At 40.0% G+C, this 24,580-nt stretch overlaps 1 long non-coding RNA gene across 5 annotated transcripts in view; it reads left to right on the top strand.

The window, feature by feature from the left end:
* The window catches only part of LOC144318086 (uncharacterized), an 84,210-nt gene that overhangs the window by 1,942 nt on the left and 57,688 nt on the right, over positions 1-24,580 (top strand). For 3 of the 5 annotated variants that reach the window (XR_013383947.1, XR_013383944.1, XR_013383942.1), the window contains exons 2-6: positions 12,935-12,976; positions 17,580-17,670; positions 18,726-18,797; positions 19,942-20,024; positions 20,663-20,798. This is a non-coding gene — a long non-coding RNA (uncharacterized LOC144318086). Of the gene's footprint in view, positions 1-12,934; positions 12,977-17,579; positions 17,671-18,725; positions 18,798-19,802; positions 19,881-19,941; positions 20,025-20,662; positions 22,436-24,580 lie in introns of those variants that run through there. The other 2 variants (XR_013383939.1, XR_013383950.1) reach the window with 2 other exon arrangements.

The following is a 24,580-nucleotide window of genomic DNA, read 5'->3' as shown; positions in this document are numbered from 1 at the left end:
GACCAACCCAGAAATCTTCTGAGGAGGCAAGCAAATGATAACACTCAAATATCTAACAACTGCCCTGTATGAAATTAAAAGGTTTGATATATCCATAGATGGATGGACAAAGAAGGTGTGGTATAAAGAAGATGCAAGGAGTACCTGGGTGGTTCAGTTGGCTAAGTATCTGTCTTTTGCTTTTGGCTCAAGCTGTGGGACCGAGTCCCTTGTTCCACATCAGGGCAGAGTCTGCTTAAGATTATCTCTCCTTCTCCCCCTACCTCTCTGTTGCCTTCTCTCTCTCTCTCTCTCTCTCTCTCTTTAAAATAAATAAACCTTTAAAAGGGGGGGGGGGTGATAGATACATAATGGAACATTATTCAGCCATTAAAAAAATAAATGAAATCTTGCTACTTGAAACAACATGGATGGACCTGGGGATATTATGCTAAGACAAGAGAAAGACAAATACCATATGATTTCACTTACATGTGGAATTTAAAATACAAAACAAGTGAACAAACAATAACCAAAAAAAAGGATTCTTTTTTTAAAAGATTTTCTTTGAGAGAGATCGAGAGGGAGAGAGGGAAAGAGAGCCTAGAGAGAGAGAGAGGGAGAAATGGGCTCCCTACCTAGCAGAGAGTCCAATGTGGGGCTCGATCCCAGGACCTGAAGATCATGACCTGAGCTGAAAGCAGATGCTTAACCAACTGAGCCACCCAGGCAACCCCCAAAAAAAGATTCTTAAATACAGAGAAAAAACTGGTAGCTGCCAGAGAGGAGGTTGGTGAGGAGGATGAGCAAAATAGGTAAAGGATATTAAGAAGTACAAACTTCCAGTTGCAAAATAAATAAGTCATGAGGATGAAAAATACAGCATAGGGAACCTAGTCAATAATACTTTAATAACTTTATCTGGGGACAGCTGAAAACTACACTTATCATATATGGGGACATGGTAATTAAACTTCTCATAATTGCCAAATCACCATGTTGCACATCTGAAACTAAAATAACATCTTAAATAAATAAATAACATGTAAACTATACCTCAGCCTACATACATACATAAATATCCATATCTGTAAACCACTACACCCTTACTTTATTTGTAAAACAGAACTTAAAAATTCCTGCCAAATTTAAAGTTTTTAAATGTGGCATATCCTTAGCCCGATTATAGGAATTTATCCTAAGGAAATAACCAGGAAAATGTGCACAGATTTAACTATAAGGATGTTTATTGCAGAGTGATATTATATATCATCTTAAATGCTCAACAGAAGACACTGGATTAAACACATTATTGTATATCCATACAATAAATCATTAGAAAGCCATTAAAAATGATGTGGTAGAGGGGCGCCTGGGTGGTGCAGTTGGTTAAAGGACCAAATCTTGGTTCTGGCTCTGGTCAGAATCCCAGAGTTGTTGAGATCAAGCCCTGTATCTGGCACTCAGCGCAGAATCTGCTTGGGATTCTCTTTTCCTCTCCCTCTGCCCCTCCCACTAGTGCTCTCTCATAAATAAATAAATAAATAAATAAATAAATAAATAAATAAATAAATAAATAAATAAATCTTTTTTTTAAAAAAAGATGCTATGATAGAGCAGGAGTTCCCAACCTGAGTGGGTGCAACAGGCTTAATTCATGAACAGCCATGGATTTACCTTGAAGGTGATGCAAGCCCCTCTGAATGTTGAGTTGCTGAGAATTAAAGAATTTTCTAGATATGAAGGAGAAGCCAGATTACAATCCAGAAGCATTTCTACATAAGCATTTCTGGTAAATACCCTAAATAGATCTCATTTTAAAAGGATCTGAATTGGATAGATCACATATGGGGCCATAAAACAAACCTCAATAAATTTGAGAAGATTGACATTTTGAGAGAGATGCAGTTGTGGCTACAGTGGATCTCTGGGCAACCCACTCTAGGTCCTGACTCCCCACTTGCTCTCTCCAAGGAATAAATCAGTCAGGAAGCTATCCTGCAGCTTTGGCTTCTAATGACACCAAGAAGACACCCATGGAACCAGAGGTGGTGATTCACTAAATTAGAATTACTCAAATCAGGGATCCCTGGGTGGCGCAGCGGTTTGGCGCCTGCCTTTGGCCCAGGGCGCGATCCTGGAGACCTGGGATCGAATCCCATATCGGGCTCCCGGTGCATGGAGCCCGCTTCTCCCTCTGCCTGTGTCTCTGCCTCTCTCTCTCTCTCTGTGACTATCATAAGTAAATAAATAAAAATTAAAAAAAATAGAATTACTCAAATCAGCTGCAGCATAAAATCTCTGGAGAAGGTATATGCTGATTTGCTCAGAGGCACAAAGGAAAGGAACTCAAAGTGGAAGGACCAGTTCAGATACCAACCAAGACCCAGAATCACTACAAGAAAAACTCCTTGTGGTGAAGGTTCAAAGACTTGGGAGGGTTTTCAGATGAGGATCTACAAGTGACTCATTGATTTGCACAATGATATGAAACTAGAAATACATCACAAGAAAAAAAAAGGTTAAAAATACAAACACATAGAGACTAAACACCAACTCAACAACTCAAAAAAGAAATTTTAAAATTACATAGAGACAAATGAAAATGAAAATACAACAGTCCAAAATCTTTGGGACACAGCCAAAATAGTTCTAGGAGGGAAGTATTTAGTAATACAGGCCTAAGTCAGGAAACAAGAAAAGGCTCAAATAAACAATCTAACCTTACACCTAAAGGATCTAGAAAAAGAGAACAAAGCCCAAAGTGGGTAGAAGAGAGGAAATAATACAGATCATAGCAGAAACAAGTATCATAGAGATTGAAAAAACAATAGAGAAAATCAGTGAAAACAAGAGCTGGTTCTTTGAAAAGATGAACAAAATTGACAAACCTTGAGCCAGACTCATCAAGGCAGAAAGGATCCAAATAAATACAATCAGAAACAAGAGAGAGAAGAAACAACTGACCCCACAGAAATACAAAGGATTATAAGAAAATTCTGTAAAAAATTATATGTCAACAAACTGGACAACCTAGAAGAAATGGATAAATTCCTATAAACATATAGCCTCCCAACACTGGACCAGGAAGAAATAAAAAATCTGAACAGACTGATTATAAGTAGCAAAATTGAATCAGTGATCAAAAAACTACCAAAAATACTCCAGAACCAGATGAACAGTCAGTGGAATTCTACCAGACATTTAAATAAGAGTTAATATCTATTCTCAAAGTATTCCAAAAAATAGAAGAAGGGAAGCTTCCAAAAACATTCTATGAGGTCAGCACTACCTGATATGAAATCAAAGACAACACAAAATAACAAAACTGCAGGCTAATATCCCTGATGAACATAGAGGTGAAAATCCTTGACAAAATTTTAGTAAACCTCATACAACAATACATTAAAAAGATCATTCACCATGATCAGCTGGAATTTATTCCCATTCTAAAAGGATGGTTCAATATTCATAAATCAATCAACATCATACACCACATCAACAAAACAAAGGATAAAAACCATTTGATCATCTCAATAGATGCAAAAATGCATTTGACCAGATTCAACAGCATCCATTCATGATAAAACTCTCCAAATGGAGTTAAATGAACATAACACAACATAATAAATGCCATCTATGAGAAACCCACAGCTAGTATCATCCTCAATGGTGAAAAACTGAGAGCTTTCCCTCTAAGGTCAGGAACAAAACAAACATGTCCACTCTCACCACTTTTATTCAACATAGTACTAGAGGTCCTAGCCACAGCAATCAGATAAGAAAAAGAAATAAAAGGCATCCAGACTGGTAAAGAAGAAGTTAAATTGTCACTATTTGCAAACAACATAATACTATACACAAAAAATTCAAAAGATTCCATTAAAAAAAAAACTATGGGAAAAAATAAATGAATTTAGTAAAGTGGTAGAATACAAAATTAATACCTAGAAATTGGTAGTGTTTCTTTGTTTTTAAGGTTTTATTTATTTATTTGAGAGAGACGGAGAGTTAAGAACGAGCCAGGGGGAGATGGGGAAGGGCAGAGGGAAAAGCAGGTTCTCCCTGCTGAGCAGGAAACCCAACAAGGAGCTCGATCCCAGGACCCTAGGATTATGATATGAGCCGAAGGCAGACTCTTTTTTATTTTTTTTAAGATTTTATTTATTTATTTGAGAGAGAGAGAGAGAGAGGCAGGCTCCATTCAAGGAGCCTGATGTGGGACTCGATCCTGGGACTCCAGGATCACACCCTGAGCCAAAGACATATGCTCAACCGCTGAGCCACCCAGGAGTCCCCAAAGGCAGCCTCTTAACAACCTGCGTCATCTATGTACCCCTCAGTAGTATTTCTATACCCAAAAAAGATAGTCTCAGAAAACGAAATTTAAAAAACAACACCATTTACAATTGTACCTAAATTAATAAAATACCTAGGAATAGACTTAACCAAATAAGTGAAAGACCTATACTCTGAAAGCTATATAACACTGATGAAAGAAACTGAAGATGGCACAAATGGAAAGATAATTCCATGCTTATGGATTGGAAGAATTAATATTGTCAAAATTCCCATATTACCCCGAGTAATGTACAGATTCAATGCAATCTCTATCAAAATACTAATAGCATTTTCCACAAAACTAGCACAAATAATAATAAATTTGTATAGAACCACAAAAGATGTCGAATAACCAAAGCAATCCTGAGAAACAAGGACAAAGCTGAAGGTATCACAATTTCAGATTGCGACAGATATTAGAAATCTGTAATAATGAAAGCAATAAGGTACAAGCACAAAAATAGACACATAGATCAATGGAACAGGATAGAGACCACAGAAATAAACTCATGATTATAGTGAGTTAATCTATGACAAAGGAGGCAAGAATATGCTATGGGGAAAAGACAGTCTCTTCAATAAATGGTGCCAGGGAGACTGGATGACTTTCTAACACCATACACAAAAATAAACTCAAAATGGATTAAAGATCTAATTGTGAAACCTGAAGCTGGACCACTTTCTAACACTATACACAAAATGGATTAAAGACCTAATCCTGAAACCATGAAATTCCTATTAAAGAACATAGGCAATAATTTCTCTGACATCAGCCATACCCACATTTTTCTAGATATGTCTCCTAAGGCAAGGAAAATAAAAGCAAAAATAAGGTACATCAAAATAAAAAGTATCTGCACAGCAAAGGAAACCACTAACAAAACTAAAAGATAATCTACTGAATGGGAGAAAATATTTGCAAATGATATATCCAATAAGAGGGTAATATCCAAAATATATAAAGAACTTAGATGGCTCAGTTGGTTGAGCCTCTGACTCTTGGTTTTGGCATAGGTTGTGATTTCTCAATGGTGGGATCAAGCCCCATGTTTGGCTCTGTACTCAGTGGGGAGCCTGCTTCAGATTCTCTCTCCCTCTCCCTCCTGCTCTCATGCTTGTGCTCCCTCTCTCTCTCAAATAAATAAATAAAATATTTTTTTAAGAAGAGCTATAAGCGCAACATCAAAAAAAAAAGGCAATCTAATAAAAAATGGACAGAGCACCTGAATATACATTTTTCTGAAGAAGACATCCAGATGGCCAACAGACATATGAAAAGATACTTAATCTCACTAATCATTAGGAAAATGCAAACCAAAACCACAAAGAGATATTACCTTCCATCAGTTAGAATGGTTAAAATCAAAATGACAAGAAATGGCAAGTGTTGGCAAGGATTTGGAGAAAAAGGAACCCTCATGCACTGTTGGTGGGAATATAAATTGGTATAGTCACTGTGGAAAACAGTACAGAGGTTACTCAAAAAATTAAAAATAGAAATACCATTGGATCCAATAATTTCACTATTGGGGATTTACCCAAAGAAAACAAAAACATTAATTCAAAGAGTTATATGCAGCCATATGTTTGTTGCAGCATTATTTACAATAGCCAAGTTATGGAACCAGCCTAAGTATTCATTAATACATAGGTAGATAAGGAAAATGTCACACACACACACACACACACACACACACACACACACACAGAAAAGAATATCATTTATCCATAAAAAGGATGAGATGGCCATTTGAGAAACATGTATGCACCTAATAAACATTATGCTAAGTGAATTAAGTCAGACTGAGGAAGACAAATACCATATGATCCCACTCATAAGTGGAATCTTAAAAAAACAAACAAACAAAAAGCATAATCAAAAATAAAAATTAAAAAAAAGCATAATCAAACCTATAAATATAGAGAATAAATTGATGGTTGCCAGGGGAGGGGTGACATGGAATGGGCCAAATGAGTGAAGGAGAGAGTGTGATACAGGCTTCCAGTTATGGAATGAATAAGCCATGGGAATGAAAGGCAGAGCATAAGGAATACAGTCACTGATATTGTAATAGTGATGTAATGGGATGGATGGTAACTTCACTTGTGGTGAACATAGCATAATGTATAAACTTGTCAAATCATTAACTTGTACACCTGAAACTAATGTAACATTGTGTATCAACTATACTAAAATGTTAACAAATTAATAAATATAAATATGTTTTAAAATAGAAAATAAAAAGGACCAGAATCTCCAAGTCTCCAGGAACATATTGCAATTTTCAGGCCAGTTTCTCAGTCCTACAGTTCAGACAATTCTTTTATATTTTTTTGTTTTTTAAGGATTTTAAATATTTATTTGACAGAAAGAGAGAGAGAGAATGGCAGGCAGAGGGAGAGGGAGAAGCAGACTCCCTGCTGAGCAGGGAGCCCAACATGGGGCTCGAACGCAGGACCTTGGGTTCATGACCTGAGCCAAAGGCAGACGCTTAACCAACTGAGCCACCCAGGTGCCCTCTGTTTTAAGTTTTAATATAAATTCCAATAAGTTACCACACAGTGTATTATTAGCTTCAGGTTTACCATATAGTGATTCAACACTTCATACAACATCCAGTGGTCATCACAAGTGCACTCCTTAATCTCTTTGTTTTGTTTTTAATAACCAAAATAAAATAAACTTTTGTTTAAACAAAACTCAAACACTAGAAGTACTATTTTTTCCTACTTAATAAAACTGTTCAGCATTTCCAAAAGACTTCCTAATTAATAATTAACTGATTTAAGAACATTAAAGGATTTATTCATGTCTGCTCTCCAGAGCTTCCCAGATGTAATCTGAAACCAGCCCCCTCAGCATCCCTCCCCCCCCAAGGTGGATGTCACTAAGAAACCAAAGAAAGAGACCATCCCATTCCTGATTCGTAGGTGGTGGGTTTACTGGCAAGAGAATTTATATATGAGGCTTATCTTGAGCAACCAGGACATGAGTTCTCTGGAACCATCCAACAATTCTTAAAAGTTTTTCTTTAAAAAAAAAAAAAAAAAAAAAAAAGATTGTATTTATTTATTCTTGAGAGAAAGGCAGAGACAGAGGCAGACTCTCTGTGGGGAGCCTGATGCAGGACTCCTCCCAGGAGATCACACTCTGAGCAGAAGGCAGACTCTCAACCTTAAAAATTTCTTTAAAGCCCTTGGGGCACCTGGGTGGCTCAGTTGGTTAAGTGTCTGCCTTCAGCTCAGGACATGATCTCAGGATCCTGGGATCAAACCTCCATTTGGGCTCCCTGCTCAGTAGGGAGCCTGCTTCTCCTGCTCCCCCTGCTTGTGCTCTCTTTCTTTCTCTCTCTCTCAAATAAATAAATAAAACCTTAAAAAAAAAAAAAAAAAAAAAAAAGAGTTTCTTTAGAGACCTTCACAGATACCATCCAGAAGGTATCCATCCAGAAGGCTATGCCCTTGAGGTAGCCTCTGGGACTGGAGAATGCACATTCCAAAGACAGGGAAGGGGGTAAGGAGGCTGTGATCACAGGCATCCAGCTCACAGGGTTCATATCCTCTCAGTCATCTTCCCCAACACTAACTATTAATTAGACTGAAACTTAAAAACACAACTAAACTCACTTTTCACATTTAAGATACCTTTCAATATTTAATATATGATTAAGTGACAAAAGCAAGTTGTTGAACTGTAGAAATTATATGAGTACGTTTGTACTTTTTAAAAATCAATACTATAGAAAATACTATGCATTTACACTTTAATAAACAAAGGTATGTATTTAAAACAAAGCTCTTTCCAAGAAAGAGACCATTCTATTTACTAGAATTATTTGGGGACAGGTTGAGGTAGGTGCTACTACTTTATATATTTTGCACTGTTTAAGTATTTTTTTGTATATTTTTAAATTGGGGTTCGATTTGCCAACATATAGCATAACACCCAGTGCTCATCCCATCAAATGCCCCCTCAGTGCCCGCCACTCAGTCACCCCATGGCCCCCGCCCACCTCCCTTTCCACCACCTCTTGTTCCTTTCCTTGTCACCTTCACTAAGATGCAGGGAGCCCAACATGGGACTCGAGACCTGGGTCTCCAGGATCACACCCTGAGCTTGGTCATGATGAATAATCTTCTTAATGTACTGTTGAGTACTATTGGCTAGTATCTTGTTGAGAATTTTTGCATCCATGTTCATCAGGGATATTGGTCTATAATTCTCCTTTTTGGTGGGGTCTTTGTCTGGTTTTGGAATTAAGGTGATGCTGGCCTCATAAAATGAGTTTGGAAGTATTCCATCCCTTTCTATCCTTCAGAACAGCTTTAGTAGAATAGGTATTGTTTCTTCTATAAATGTTTGATAGAATTCCCCTGGGAAGCCATCTGGCCCTGGACTTTTGTGTCTTGGGAGGTTTTTGATAACTGCTTCAATTTCCTCCCTGGTTATCGGCCTGTTCAGGTTTTCTATTTCTTCCTGTTCCAGTTTTGGTAGTTTGTGATTTTCCAGAAATACATCCATTTCTTCTAGATTGCCTAATTTATTGGCATATAGCTGCTCATAATATGCTTTTAAAATAGTTTGTGGGATCCCTGGGTGGCGCAGGGGTTTGGCGCCTGCTTTTGGCCCAGGGCGCGATCCTGGAGACCCGGGATCGAATCCCACGTCGGGCTCCCAGTGCATGGAGCCTGCTTCTCCCTCTGCCTGTGTCTCTGCCTCTCTCTCTCTCTCTCTCTCTGTGACTATCATAAATAAATAAATATTTAAAAAAATAAATAAATAAATAAATAAAATTGTATTTCCTTGGTATTGGTGGTGATCTCTCCCTTTTCATTCGTGATTTTATTAATTTGAGTCTTTTCTCTTTTGATTTTAATAAGGCTGGTTAATGGTTTATCTATCTTATTAATTATTTCAAAGAACAAACTCCTGGTTTTGTTGATCTGTTCTACAGTTCTTCTGGTCTGTATTTCATTGAGTTCCGCTCGAATCATTATTAACTTTCTTCTTCTGCTTGGTGTTGGTTTTATTTGCTGTTCTTTCTCCAGTTCCTTGAGGTGCAGCATTAGCTTGTGTATTTGAGTTTTTTCTAGATGCTTGTATTGTGATGTATTTCCCTCTTAGAACTGCTTTTGCTGTATCCCAAAGATTTTGAATGGTTGTATCTTCATTCTCATTAGTTTCCACGAATCTTTTTAATTTTTCCTTAATTTCCTGGTTGACCCTTTCATCTTTTAGCAGGATGCTCTTTAATCTCCGTGTGTTTGAGTTTCTCCCAAATTTCTTCTCGCGATTGAGTTCTAGTTTCAAAGCATTATGATTTGAAAATATGCAGGGGACAATCCCAATCTTTTGGTATCAGTTAAGACCCGATTTGTGACCCAGTAAGTGATCTATTCTGGAGAAAGTTCCATGTGCACTTGAGAAGAATGTGTATTCAGTTGCGTTTAGATGTAAAGTTCTGTAAATATCTGTGAAATCCATCTGGTCCAGTGTATCATTTAAAGCTCTTGTTTCAAAAAAAATAAAAAATAAAGCTCTTGTTTCTTTGGTGATGTTGTGCTTAGAATATGTGTCATTTGCAGAAAGTGCGGTGAGAAGTCTCCCAGTATTAGTGTATTATTATCTGAGTATGTCTTAACTTTCGTTATTAATTGATTGATATACTTGGCAGCTCCCACATTAGGGGCACAAATATTCATGATTGTTAGGTCCTCTTGTTGGATAGATCCTTTAAGTATGATATAGTGTCCCTCTTCATCTCTTACTACAGTCTTTGGGATAAACTGTCATTTATCTGTGAGCAGCCCGGGTGGCTCAGTAGTTTAGCACCACCTTCAACCCAGGGCCTGATCCTGGAGACCTGTGATGGAGTCCCACATTGGGCTCCCTGCATGGAGCCTGATTCAGCCTCTGCCTCTGTCTCTGCCTTTCTTTCTCTCTCTCTCTCTCTCTGTCACTCATGAATAAATTCTAAAAAAAAAGAAATTATCTGACATGAGGATTGCTACCCCCGCTTTCTTTTGAAGACCATTTGAATGGTAAATGGGTCTCCAACCTTTCATTTTCAGGCTGTTGGTGTCTTTAGGTCTCAAATGAGTCTCTTGTAGATAGCAAATAGATGGTCTTGCTTTTTTATTCAGTCTGAAACCCTGCATCTTTTGATGGGATCATGAAGCCCATTCACGTTCAGAGTTACTATTGAAAGATATGAATTTAGTGTCATCATAATACCTATTCAGTCCCTGTTTTTGTGGATTATTTCTTTGGGCATCCTTTTTCTTTTATAGAGTCCCCCTTAATATTTCTTGCAGAACTGGTTTGGTGGTCACATATTCTTTCAGTTTCTGCCTATCTTGGAAGCTCTTTATCTCTCCTTCTATTCTTTTTTTTTTTTTAATATTTATTTATTTATTCATTCAGAGAGAGCAAAGAGAGAGGCAGAGACACAGGCAGAGGGAGAAACAGGCTCCCTGTAGGAAGCCCGATATGGGACTTGATCCTGTGTCTCCAGGATCACACCCCCGGCTGCAGGCGGCGCTAAACCGCTGCACCACCGGGGCTGCCCTCTCTCCTTCTATTCTGAATGAGAGCCTTGCTGAGTAAAGTATTCTTGGTTGCATGTTCTTCTCATTTAGGACCCTGAATATTATTACCTGCCAGTCCTTTCTGGCCTGCCAGGTCTTTGTGGAGAGGTCTGCTGTTAATCTAATATTTCTCCCCATATAAGTTAGGGATTTCTTGTCTCTTGCTACTTTAAGGATTTTCTCTTTATCTTTGGAATTTGCAAGTTCCACTATTAAATGTTGGGGTGTTGAAAGGTTTTTATTGATTTTAGGGGGGGATCTCTCTATCTCCTGGATCTGAATGCCTGTTTCCCTCCCCAAGTTAAGGAAGTTCTCAGCTATGATTTGTTCAAATACACTTTCTGGTCCTCTGTCCCTCTTGGCACCCTCTGGAACCCCAATTAAACGTATTTTTCCTTCTGAGGCTGTCATTTATTTCCCTTAACCTTTCCTCGTGATCTTTTAATTGTTTTTCTCTTTTTTCCTCAGCTTCCTTCCTTGCCATCAACTTGTCTTCTATGTCACTCACTCTTCTACCTCATTAACCCTCCTCATTAGGACCTCCAGTTCGGATTACATCTCATTTAATTGATTTTTAATTTCGGCCTAATTAGATCAAAATCTGCGGTCATGGGCACCCCCGGTGGCGCAGCGATTTAGCGCCGCCTGCAGCCCGGGGTCTGATCCTGGAGACCCAGGATCGAGTCCCGCGTCAGGCTCCCTGCATGGAGCCCGCTTCTCCCTCTGCCCGTGTCTCTGCCTCTCAGTCTCTTTCTCTCTGAATAAATAAATTTTTTTTAAAAAATCTGCGGTCATGAAGTCTCTTGAATCCTTTATCCTTTTATCCAGAGCCATGGGTAGCTTTATAATTGTGCTTCTGTTTTGGCTTTCTGACATCGAATTTTAATCCAAATTCTGTAACTCTGTGGCAGAGAGTACTATTTCTGGTTCTTTTGTGGTGAGTTCTTCTTTCTAGTCATTTTGCTCAGGGCAGAGTGGCTAAAAACGAGTTGTACTGGAAAAAGGAAGGAAAAAAAAAAAAGGAGGGGTATCCTCTGATTCTATAAACTGTAAGTCCCTCGACTTCCCCTGGAGCTTTCCAGCGCTGCTTGGTCAAGAACTTGCTCTTCCCCTGTCCTTCCAGCTGGTCTTCTGGAGAGGGGCCTGCTGTGCTGATTCTCAGGTGTGGACACTTGGGGGGCTGCCCCGCCCCCTGCCAGGTGCAGGGCTCAGTGGGAGCTGTTTATCCTGTGAGGCCCCTGTTCCCTGGCAGCTCTGCTCTGTCCCAGGCACAGAGTGACACCAGGAGGAACAACGACACTGGTAGCAGCCAGCTCTCCTGCCCTGGAGTCAGCTCCCTCAGCAACTCGGCAGCTCCCAGGCCACACTGGCATGGATGCTCCGGGGCGAGGGGTGCTAATCTGCACATTGTTCTATGCCCTCGCAGCCTCCGCCTGTCCCCGGGGAATGCAGGGTCCTGGGTTGAGTCCCCTGGTGCCCTGGGACCCAGGGCCTGTGCTGCTGGAATCGCAGTCCCAAGGCCACGGCTCCCGAAGGCAGCAAGGTGCAGCCCCCTCCGCCCGGAGCCCCCGCGCCCCCACCGGCTTCTCCCGAGGCCCCTCTGGGCGCAATCCGGCCCTTTACCGTGCTTGGCCCGCAGTGTGTCCCGCAGTGTGTGGCGCGCTCTCCCCGGGGCGCCCCTCCTCTGTTAGTGACTCCGGAGCCTGGAGGCCCCACTGCCCCTCCTGCGGTTCTGCCCAATTTCCCTGCTGAGCGCGTTTCCCTCCGGGAAGAATCCTGTGTGGATTTTTTAAGTTCCTGCTTCTCCGGGGCTGGGCTTGCCTGTCCTGGAGGCAGGCTTTCCCCACCCCACTTAGCCGGGCTCCTCGCGGGCCCTTCCCCCACTGGATTCTTCCCCCCTGCCTTCCTACGTTGTTAGAAGCACAAACTCTTCTCTTTAATGTTCTAGCTGTTATTTATTTATTTATTTATTTATTTATTTATTTATTTATTTATTTATTTTTGCTGTTCTCTCTTTAAATCTCAGGTCGAATTCGTAGGTTTTCAGGATGATTTGAAAGTTATCCAGGTAAGCTGGTGTAGCCAGGTGACTTGCGGACCCTACTCTGCCATCTTGCCCCGCCCCCTTGTTTAATTATTTTTAAAGTAAGCATGTAATGTAACAAAAAATAAAATAAACTTGTAAGTAAAAAATAAAAGAAAGTCTCCAAAATTATATAGGCTTCAAATCCCACAATTCCTAGACCCTCCTATGTTCATTTATTGACACATTTCAATTGCACGTTTGCATACCTACTTGTCTGGGCATTAGAGAATGTACTTTCCATTAGGTTATTACAGACTTCCTAATTCAAAAGGATTAGGAGCACAGTATAAAAGGAATACACTTAGGAACATAACATATTCATGATATGTTGTTATGTAAACTAGCAGAACCCGTGTGACATGATTTCATTTTTATAAAAATATGCCTATCTGGGGCACCTGGGTGGCTCAGTGGTTGAGCATCTGCCTTTGGCTCGGGTTGTGATCCCAGGATCATGGGATCGAGTCCCTCTTCTCCCTCTGCCTATGTCTCTGCCTCTCTCTCTCTCTCTCTGCCTCTCTCATGAATAAATAAATAAAATCTTTAAAAAAATGCCTATCTATATTATAATAACAAGAATGGAAGAAGATACATTGAAGTTCTAACAATAGTTATCACTTGATAGTTGGATTTCAAATTGTTTCAAATTTATTCTGTTTATTTATCAGTTTATTAAATTTTCTCCAATAAAATATATTTTCCAATAAATGCTAAAATGTTACATAATTTAATTGTTGTCATAACTAACTTTGAGATTTGTGAGTAGATTAAAAGGTAAAGTGTATGTCAAAGCAGCCAGTAAATCATAAGGCACTTACAAATATTAATTATGTTTCTTCAAGCTTTAAAGCAGGCACAGAACACAATAGATTACATTAGCCTGAAACCGAAGGTGAGCTTTGGAAAGTTTCATTCATACATTAATCTCTTCTGTCACACGAACCTTGTGGATAAACACCATTTAAAACGAGTTTATTTGAATTTGAAGAATTTGGATTTTTTTTTAATTAGAAAGAAAACTCATCCAAAAACTAAAAAATAATAATAATAAAAAAGAAAACTCATCCAGAATTATCTTAATACATTTAGCTTCAGGTTTAAACATAAGACAGACATTTTCATGATTTCTTGAAGAAATATTATTTACCATTTTAGGATATGTGAAATTTGGGGATACCTTCATCCTCTTAGGACTTTTTTTTTTTAGTGGTTCTGAGAATCTTTTTTTTTTTAAGATTTATTTATTTATTTATGATAGACACAGTGAGGAGAAAGAGAGAGAGAGGCAGAGACACAGGAGGAGGGCGAAGCAGGCTCCATGCTGGGAGCCCGACGTGAGACTTGATCCCGGGACTCCAGGATCACTCCCTGGGCCAAAGGCAGGCGCCAAACCACTGAGTCACCCAGGGATCCCCTCTTAGGACTTTGATTCCTGATTCGTCACTTTGATTCCTTTGACTCATCATGTTGAGATGGAAATTTCAGGATGATAATCAATCAAATCAATGAAAGGGCTTATATATTCTCTATTTGCATCAGTCTGCATGTTGGTTGGAGACTCAGATCTTGGAGAGAATCCAGCAGTGACTACTAACTGGATGACAGAGAAGTCGCTGTGGTATGTGCTTACAAAGATGGCTGGAAATCTATTATGTAGGGTGCTGAGAAAAGCTATTCATGGGGGTGTCTCACTGGAGACACTCCACTGTGAGACTCACTGAAAGGGTGCCAGCTACTGGCTATTGAGTGCTGGTGGTCATCTGTTTGTGGTCATAGGTGATTACCCATGTGCTACAGAAGCTGTGTGTTGGAGAAGGCACCCAAGGGGACATAATGTTGGTCCTTGCTGTTGGCAAATGAGGCACTCAGCAGTAGTATTAGCCAAGTCACCCTCAGTTAAGATAAGTCCATGTTGCTCAGCCTCCATCACAGTCACTTTGTTCCAGGATCCATTAAACAAACACTGGGGTGGCTAGAGAAACTGATGTCTCAGAGAGCATCATTTTGTCCATTTGATAATTAAGAGCCTTCTCTGCAGTGGATGCCCTTTGGTGGACTTTCACGTGGAGCACACATATTTTCACAGTTGGTTCCTTTTTATTTTTTTTTAAAGATTTCATTTATTTATTAATGAGACACAGAGAGAGAGAGAGAGAGAGAGAGAGAGAGAGAGAGAGAGGCAGAGAGAGAAGCAGGCTCCATGCAGGGAACCTGATTCGGGACTCGATCCTGGGTCTCCAGGATCATGCCCTGAGCTGAAGGCAGTGCTAAACTGCTAAGCCACTGGAGCTGCCCAGTTGGTTCCTTTTTAAAGAGGCTCATCCACACACCTCTCCCCAAAGAGATTACTCTTCCTTGTCATCAATCTTTCATTCCTGTTTCTTCCAAATCCCTGACCCACTAGCCCACCAATTGGCAACTGCTTATGAATCAGTGTAGACCCATACTGCTGGCCATCTCTCACTCCAGACATGGGCAACAAAATCTATTGCTCAAAGTTCTACCCATTATAAGGGTTTGTCTTCACCCTGTCCTTTGGCATCACCACTAAGTAAGGCTGTGATGTTGTAGCTGTCTACTCTGGATGATGCTAGCACATTGTACAGACCGACTGCAAGCCAGGTTTGATTATTTTTTCTTCTTCAGACAACTAGTCATATATACAATGTCCCCAAAATATCTAGGTATTATCTGTAATGTTTTCAGTCTTCCTCCTATCATGGAAATCATCAATTTTCCAAAAGATTCCAGACCTATAATTTCTCCCTGAGAAATTGAAGGTTTCTCATGGAGGTTACTGTGAAAACAAACTATAATTCTGGGACACTGGTAAAAATAAACTTTCTGTGTGGTTTGAGATTCTAAATGATAAGCTTATACCTTGATTATTTATAAAGAAATACATGTCAAAAAAAGTAAAGAAACAGGATTCATAAATAAGAGGGATTTTAACCAAAGGATTACTAGATGTTTCTCAGTGAGACCTGAAAATCTCTTACAGGAAAATACTCAGTTGACTTTGGCTTGCCTTGCTTGTGAACAATGGTCACGATATGCTAATGTATTGTTTTTATAAGAAATGAAAAATTGTGCCTTAGGTAGGGTCAGACATCTCAGGTCCTATTTGGGGATTTTCCTGAGAATCCCTCACAACACAGGAGAGCATAGAAGGAATGCTTCTTTCTTTTCAGAATTCATTTCTCTTGATCTCCCTGGTAGGCAGAATAATGATCCCCCAAAGATGTCCACATTCTAATCCCCAGAACCTGTGAATATATCACATTACATGGCAAAGAGACTTTGCAGATTTGATTAAATTAAGGGCCTTGAGATAGGAAGATTATTCTGGATTATTAGGATTATTCTGAATTATCTTGTCCCAATACAATCACATGATATCTTAAAAACAGAAAGCCTTTCCGGTTGTGCTTAGAGAAAGATGTGGTTACAGAAGATGGCTCAGAAAGATGCAACATTGCTGGCTTTGAAAAAAGAGAAGAGGTCATGAGCTGGGAAATATGGTGGTCTCTAGAAGCTGAAAAAGGCAACAAAAGGGATTCTCCCCAGAACCTCCAGAAAGGAATGCAGGCCTATCAAAATCTTAATTTTAGCCCAATCAGACCTATGTCAGACTTCTAATCTACAGAACTATACTATAATAAATTTTTGTTATTCCAAGCCTTTAAGGTTGTGGTAATTTGTTACAGGAGCTATAAAAAATGAATACCACCTCAGGGTTGGCTATACATAAGTAATGAGAACTATCATATCTGTTCTGACTTCCTAAACACACATACCTACTCACTTCTAAATGTGATTATGCTAGGATATTTTTCTTTTTGCTTTCTAGGCAAAATGTTTTTAGGGTCTTTATTTCAAACACAGGCTTCAACTCATGACTTCAGCTCATGACTCATGATCAAGATCTGAGTTGAGATCAAGAGTCAGGGATGCCTGGGTGGCTCAGTGGTTGAGTGTCTGCCTTCAGCTCAGGTCGTGATCCTGGGGTCCTGGGATCAAGTCCTACATCGGGCTCCCCTCAGGGAGCCTGCTTCTCCCTCTGCCTATGTCTCTGCCTCTCTCTGTGTGTCTCTCATGAAAAAAAAATTAAAATCTTAAAAAAAAAGAACTAGATCAAAGTCAGATTCTTAACCAACTGAGCCACCCAGGTGCCCCTGCATTCTGTTTACTGATAATTATGACAGTAGTAGTGACCATAGATGAGAGCTTTCTCTAACCATAAAAGTTAAAACACAGAGTGGCAGCCTAGGTGGCTCAGTTGGTTAAGTGTCTGCCTTCAGCTCAAGTCATGATCCCAGGATCCTGGGATGGAGCCCCGCATAGGGGTCCCTATTGGGTGGGCAGTCTGCTTCTCCCTTTCCCTCTGCCTGTCACTCGCCTTGCTTGTGCGTGCTCTCTCTGTAAAATAAATAAATAAAATCTTAAAAAAAGAAAAAGAATACAGCACAGAAACAAAACAAAAACAAAAACCTTTTTAAAAAGATTCTAATATATTTACAAATGTTTGAGTTCCACCTTCACACATAAACCAGAAATCATTTACGTTAACTATTACAATTTACAGATACCCTTACATATACTCAGACGATCTCAGAAAAACAAAACAAAACAAAACACGGAAGAATTGATGACAATGTTTCCTCTGGGGAGAACTGGTAGGTTGCAATTTATTGAATACAATATTGTACTAGTAGATTATACTATATGCATGTAGTGCCCACCAAAATAATGATTTGAATTTTTTAAATTTTTGAGGTTTTTACATGAGCTTTTATTTAAATTTTTATATAGAAAAGAGGTCTTTCATGTATAGATCAAGCTGCACCCATGTATAACAGATGATCAAACTGATAAGAACCAGTCAAGTGACATTATGTTATGAACTCAAAGTTGAAAAACTCCTCTAAAGATAAAGTCATGTATATGTGGTTGTATATGTGTGTTTGTATAAAGAGCTACTGTCTTTGGATGATGAATAAAGTGATTTTCATTTTGATCTTTTTGCCTTTTAATTGCCTAAAATTTTATAAGGGATATCCAGGTTGCTTTTGTAATGAGAAGAGGAACAATTTTATTTATTTATTTTTAAAGATTTTATTTATCTATCTGAGAGAGAGAGAGTGCACAAGCAGAGGGAGTGGCAGGCAGAGGGAGAGGGAGTAGCAGGCTCCCCACCAAGCAGGGAGCCTGATGTAGGACTCAATCCCAGGACCTTGGGATCACCACCTGCACTGAAGGCAGATGCTTAACCCACTGAGCCACCCAGCTGCCCCAAAGAGGAGCCATTTTAAAAGGTAAAAACCTCCCATGACTTGAACCCAGTTCACCTGACTGACTCATTTTCCAGTTTTCATGTAGCAAAGAGCGTTTCCTGGTTGCTACATGTAAGACAGGAAACTATCAGGATGGTGTGCTGACCACCCCAGTCAAAGTCTCAGAAGGACAGCTCCTCATCGAAGAGTCTGGTCTTCAACATGGTTAGTTAAGAAATTCGAATTTTCAGTTGGTGCTTCCCAACTTTATCAATTGGTAGGAAACTAACTGACGTTAAGTATATGTGATTTTCGAGGGAGTGAAGAGCTCTAGCCTACTATTCTTAAAAGTTTTTTTTAAAGAATGGTCTGCTTTCTTCAAGCAAAGTTTTGGTTGGTTGGTTTTTTGGTTTTTTCTTGTTGTTGTTATTGTTTATTTGTTTGTTTTTGTTTGGTAGGGCACGAGTATGTAAAACAAAGAAAATGAAGCTGTTCCAGTTGCAGATAGATGAAGACCTGCTCAGCTTCATGTAATTCTTCTCCTCCCTTCCCTCGATGCACCCTAGGGAAGCTCCTTAGGATCCCCAGGACTTTGGAGAATAGCATTGAGCACCAATTCATCTACTGGTACCAAAAAAAAAAAAATGATAATAAGCAGCCAGTTGCTCAGTGAGCAAAGAGAATTGGAGGAATGCTAAGTCCAGGTTCTGGGAAATGTCTGATGAGCTAGTCCAGCCCCACAATGACACACACACCCCTCGGAGAGATGAAAATGCATCTATCCTGTCAGACAGTCTCTGCCTTCAGTATCACCAGACTGTGGTGGACTGATAAACTAGCTCTCTGAATGCAAAGCAAAACAAAACTAATCAAGGAAAAGCCCTCATCTTTAGCAATTGTCAATTTCTGTGATACAAACATTTCCACCATGGTTGACTTCAAACTACCAACAGAATTTCACATCTGCTGGCAAAATTCCCAAGTAGTTCACAACTGGCTCCTGTAAACCTGCACTGCTGACTCCAACACAACACTACTCTCTGTGTGCTCCATGCAGAACACAACCTGTTGTGTCTTCATTTGTTCATACATTTGGGTTAAAATACAGTTAATTAGGCCACGGCTCTCTCTGGTGATGTTCCTATCTTGATGATCTCCCCAGAGCATCTTTATCAAATGTAAGGGTTCCCTGAACCTCTAATGAAGCATCTCTACATGATGGTTTTTGTAAAAGGCAGATCTATTGGTCACATATTAATCCTTACTGCCATTGGTCAGAGAGCACCCAAATTCTGATAGCCACACTCTTTATTGACTGCAGTGATCCTAGCAAATTATAGACATCTCTTTGGCCTGGTGACAATTTCATACCATACAGGCCTTTCCCTCCCTTATGAATCATGCTACTGTTTATTTCTGGAAGGGAGATGGACAATTTTTAATATATGCTTTGTTCACATGACCATGGAGGAATTGGACCAAAACAAATAATTGGGTAAGTTCCCTTTTTACCGTGTCTTATTCATTTATTTTAGTTCCATACTGAGGACCTGGATGACCAGTTCTGATTTCCATGATAAAGTAGCTCCTGGTTCAGCTTTTTGCACAATCATGTAAGATTACCATCTTGCACAGAATCACAAACACTGTAAAATGTTTCTGTTCTTCTCCTAGACAATGTTACCTAGAGTTAGTGGCTGATATGAAGGAAAGAAAGTCTAAAATAACTGCCTACTCCAAAATATCTCCAATTGCAGGTACATCGAGTGACTTGGAATTCCTGGCCTAGGAGTCATTGATTTCAGATCAATTATAATTCTCCAAAGGAATTTACAGCTATGACATATTTAACCTATGAGGGAGATGCCTTAGCAGTTAGAAACACAATTTTTACATATTTATTAACTTAATGAAAAGGAAATAGGCAGCCAAACAGATTATCACGAATGAAGGGGAGGAAAGTGCAGAGCTTGTCAAAATGCTGGGTGCAGGCTTGGGGCAGAGCAAGACACAGTGAGCTTTTATTTTTATTTATTTTTGTTAAAGATTTTATTTATTTATTCATGAGAGACACAGAGAGAAAGAGAGAGGCAGAGACACAGGCAGAGGGAGAAGCAGGCTCCATGCAGGGAGCCTGACACGGGACTCGATCCCAGGTCTCCAGGATCACACCCTGGGCGGAAGGCGGCGCTAAATCACTGAGCCACCCGGGCTGCCCCACAGGGAGCTTTTAAAGTGAGTACAAACTCACAGTAATGAAATACAAGGGAGTGGAAGATAGACCACCTCTGTGACTTTTCTTTGTTTCTCTGCTGGCTTTGAATCCAGCACATATGTGATTCTGGGAAACAAAACACTTCTAACTGAAGTGTTTTGATCTTCTTTGACATTGCAGCTGAAGCTGACAAGTGGATGAGGATCCTATGAAGACACACCAGCCCAGTACAGAGCCCTCTCCCCCAGGAATCAGCAGTAATTGTGAATATTAGTCAACAGATTACTGGGAGGCTGCCAGCATGTCATGTAATCAGGTACTGCCAACCATGACAGGGAGATGAAAGGGGATGATAGCTAAAGAAGAATTTGAGTCAAGGTATGCAGCCTGAAAGCGACTGGAATGCTGAATCATACTACGTGCAAAATCAATCCTTTCAGTCAGTCTTTGGGAGGCTCCCTTATTGCCAAGAAGGGCTTAATTCAATTAGCAGAGAGCTATGGGGAAAGTTCTGTGCAACCTTGAGCCTGGCTGGAGATCCTTAGCTCTAAAGCAAAGTTATTTTGGGAGAATCATCATAATTCACTTGCTTCAGCATCTCAGCCCATCCTGGATATGCTCCCTAAAACTCAAAAAAAATGCTCTGTATTTCCAAACGTAACCTTACGTGAACTTTGCTACCACTTCCTACACCCACTCCTCTTCTGGCTTCCACTGCCTTTCTACCGAGTACCCATTTCACAGGCATAATCTAGTCTGTTTCTGCATCTTCCATAAACTCCCCTTTTCCTGAATCAGTGGGCCTATCTCCCTCCCCAATGACAAGTCTTAGTTACACCTTCCACTCTGGTCAGCACAGGGAAAGCATCCCCCACCAATGCCCTACACCATGGCTAGATTCCCCTCACAGTGAATGTTGGCATTGTGGGTATGGGCAAGACCCTGGGAATTTCTCACATATGAAGAAACTGAGACTCAGAGAGGTTAAGTAACTTACTCGTGATCACACAGCTAAAAAGAACAGCAGTCATAATAGCTATTATTTATTAAGCATTTACTATATATGTGCTGAAACTGTGCTGAGCAATTTACATACATTATCTTAGAATCAAAAACCTAGGGTTTGGCTCTGGCTTTAGTGCTCTTTCTACTATATCTATTCTATAATTAAAATTAATATAAAAATGCTAATATGAACCAATGTAAGTGACTCTGGGGATGCACACCAGATTTATTCATGATAGCCAATTTACTTGAAACAACCTAAATGTCCATCAACAGGTGAACAGTTAAACAAATTTTTGGTCCATACACTGGATACTCAGACACAAAAGGAAAAAACTACTGATACACACAACAACATAGGCAAACCTCAAAAATATTTTCCTGAGCGAAAGAAGCCAGAGGCAGGACAGTCATATTGCTTAAGTCCACTTACCCCAAATTCCGGAAAATAGAAATCTTTAGTGACAGAAAACAGATCAGAGATTTCCTGCAGTTGGGGTAGGGGGTGTGGGAGGATTAACTTCTGGTTGTGATGGAACTCTTGGCAGTGACAGAAATGTAACATATACCAATTGTGGTGGTGGATACACAGGTATCTTCATTGGTCAAAATTCACTGAACTGGGGCACCTGGGGGATTCAGGTGGTTAAGTGTCTGCCTTCATTTCAGGTCATGATCCTGGGGTCCTGGGATTAGGTCCCACGTCAGGCTCCCTGCTTAGCAGGGAGTCTGCTTCTCCTTCTGCCACTCTGCCCTGCTCGGGTGCTCTCTCTTTCTCTCTCTCAAATGAATAAAAATAAAATATTTTTTAAAAATTCACTGAGCTGTACACTAAAACATGGGTTCATTTCACTGTGTGTAAATGATATCATATTGAAGCTGATTAAAAAATCACTGGTAAAAGATGAAAAAATGAGTAAAAGAAGAGGGAGTAACTCATTGCCCAGAATGGCTAAGGAAGATTAGACAAAGGAAGCAAATAATCTAACTGGGTTTTGAAGGAGAATAGGAGGTTACCAAGAGGGAAGGAACGAGAGTGGGAAAATGCAATGGTACTTTTATGTAAGTCTACTGCCTTCATTAGACATGAAAAGGAACAGGAAGCTGGTGAGCCTGGACTAAAGCATCCTGAGAGGACCCAATAGTGGTAAAGAGGAGTCACCTTTAAATAGAGCTATTTGGAGAAATTCCAGTTCGGTATGTGCCCTCTGGTAAGCCACACCACCCCTTTGGGCCTTGGGTCTCTTTTTAGAAAAAACTGAAGGGCTGGAAAATAAACTAGAAAACCAAGGGGCTGGACTAAACAATCTCTAACGTAGTATTTCCAACCATGAATGCCAAGCAATATTAATGTGATGGGGACAGCTTTATGGGTAAGCTGATAGTCATCTGGTTGCCCCAGAGCAGTCACGCTGGTGTCCAGTGTGCATTCCAATTGGTCAATGCCTGCACAGTAATGGTGGTTAACGGTGTGAAGATCACCTCTGGTTATGCATCTGCTGGAACCCCGATGTCTGCGACTTCCAGCCACAAATCTCCTGATCCATTTTTCTTGGTGTACAGTCTATACGCCAGTGTTCATGAGAAACACTAGAAGAGATTAAGATCCCTTTCAGAATTAACATTCTGTGAATCTGTGAGAGTAGCATTTGCATTTTCCCAAGGGAGAGATTCCACAACCCCCCGCCCTCAAAGAATATGTATAGGAAGCCATGAAAAAGAAAAATTAGTTTTCTTTCTTTTTTAAAAAAGATTTTGTAAATATTTATTTATTTATGAGAGACAGGAGAGAGAGAGAGGCAGAGGCAGAGGAAGAAGCAGTCTCCCCGCTGAGCAGGGAGCCCAATGCAGGGCTCGATCCCAGGATCCCAGGATCCCAGGATCATGACCTGAGCCAAAGGCAGACACTTAGCTGCTTAGCCACCCAGGAGTCTACAAATTGGCTTTCTTTGGGGAATCTCAGAAAGACAGGAAAGGTGTTCATAGCAAAGGTAGACAATTTGCAGGTAGGTGTAAGAAGAGTTGGCCTTTGGAGACACATTAATATTTTCTGCACCTGAATAATAATGATAAAAATGAAAAGTGCCTCATATGGATCTGGCATAAAAATATGCTTAGTATAAGATGAATGAATATGACCTTTACTATATGGCCACGGGGTACTAGGATTATACATATAACCCCATAGTTCCGTGGGTACGTCTTAAATTAGCCATTTATATATATCTGTTGCCTCCACTAGACTCTGAGGGCCTCTTCAGCAAGTAAAATTTGTTTTACAACACTTCGAAAAGTGCTTTGAATATACTACCACTCAATGCTAATTTGCTCAGTTTAATTTAATTTAGAGATATCAGTTTGGAGCACTTCCTGTTTTCAAAAAAATTTGCAATGCATTGGACAGGACAACAGGCTAATCAACTTTAATAACTATACACATTGATTAACATGATAAATTATGTTTATTAATATGAAAATTATAAGAATGCTTAATAGTGAACTGTACACCCAATTCAGTCTTACCTTCATTAAATGCACTTTCCTCTTTACCTTTCATAGCTCTCCCTTATGACCTGAAATTGATTTAATTTATTTTTCCTATTTGATGGGAGAATTCTACTCTCCTTTTCAGAACTGCGGTCTTCCTCTTGCTTTCTCCTCAGCTAGCTCCTTTGCAGGCTTCTGGGTTCAACTGGGTTCCAGAGAAACCTCTCCAGGGCAGAGACTGAGATAAGTACTTATTAGGAAGGGATTCTTGGACACAGCAGTGAGGAACAGAGAGGAGAGAATCAGGAAAGGAGGAAAACCGAACCCAAAAGTGGCTGGTTATGGCTAGGGGCAACTGAAGCTTCCCTCAAACCCCACCCCAGGAACCCTCTGTGAGCCACATAGACAGAGCTACAGAATTGTCCGTAAAGGATTCGAGGCTAGGGCTTTTAACCACCAACTTGTCTCCTCTCTTGTCTAAGGGTTGCTCCTGGGGCACACTTCCAGTTTGCCCTGTTATGTGGTACCCAAAGCTACCAAGAAAGCTCTGAGGCAGAATTGCAGGTGGGGTGCTGTCCACACACAGGGTATCTGATCCCTGGAGGA

The sequence above is a fragment of the Canis aureus genome, chromosome 1, assembly GCF_053574225.1.
Source record: "Canis aureus isolate CA01 chromosome 1, VMU_Caureus_v.1.0, whole genome shotgun sequence".
In the NCBI taxonomy this organism is placed as follows: Eukaryota; Metazoa; Chordata; class Mammalia; order Carnivora; family Canidae; genus Canis; species Canis aureus.
Note: the sequence above shows the minus strand (reverse complement) of the source record. Positions and strands in the feature narration are given on the sequence as shown.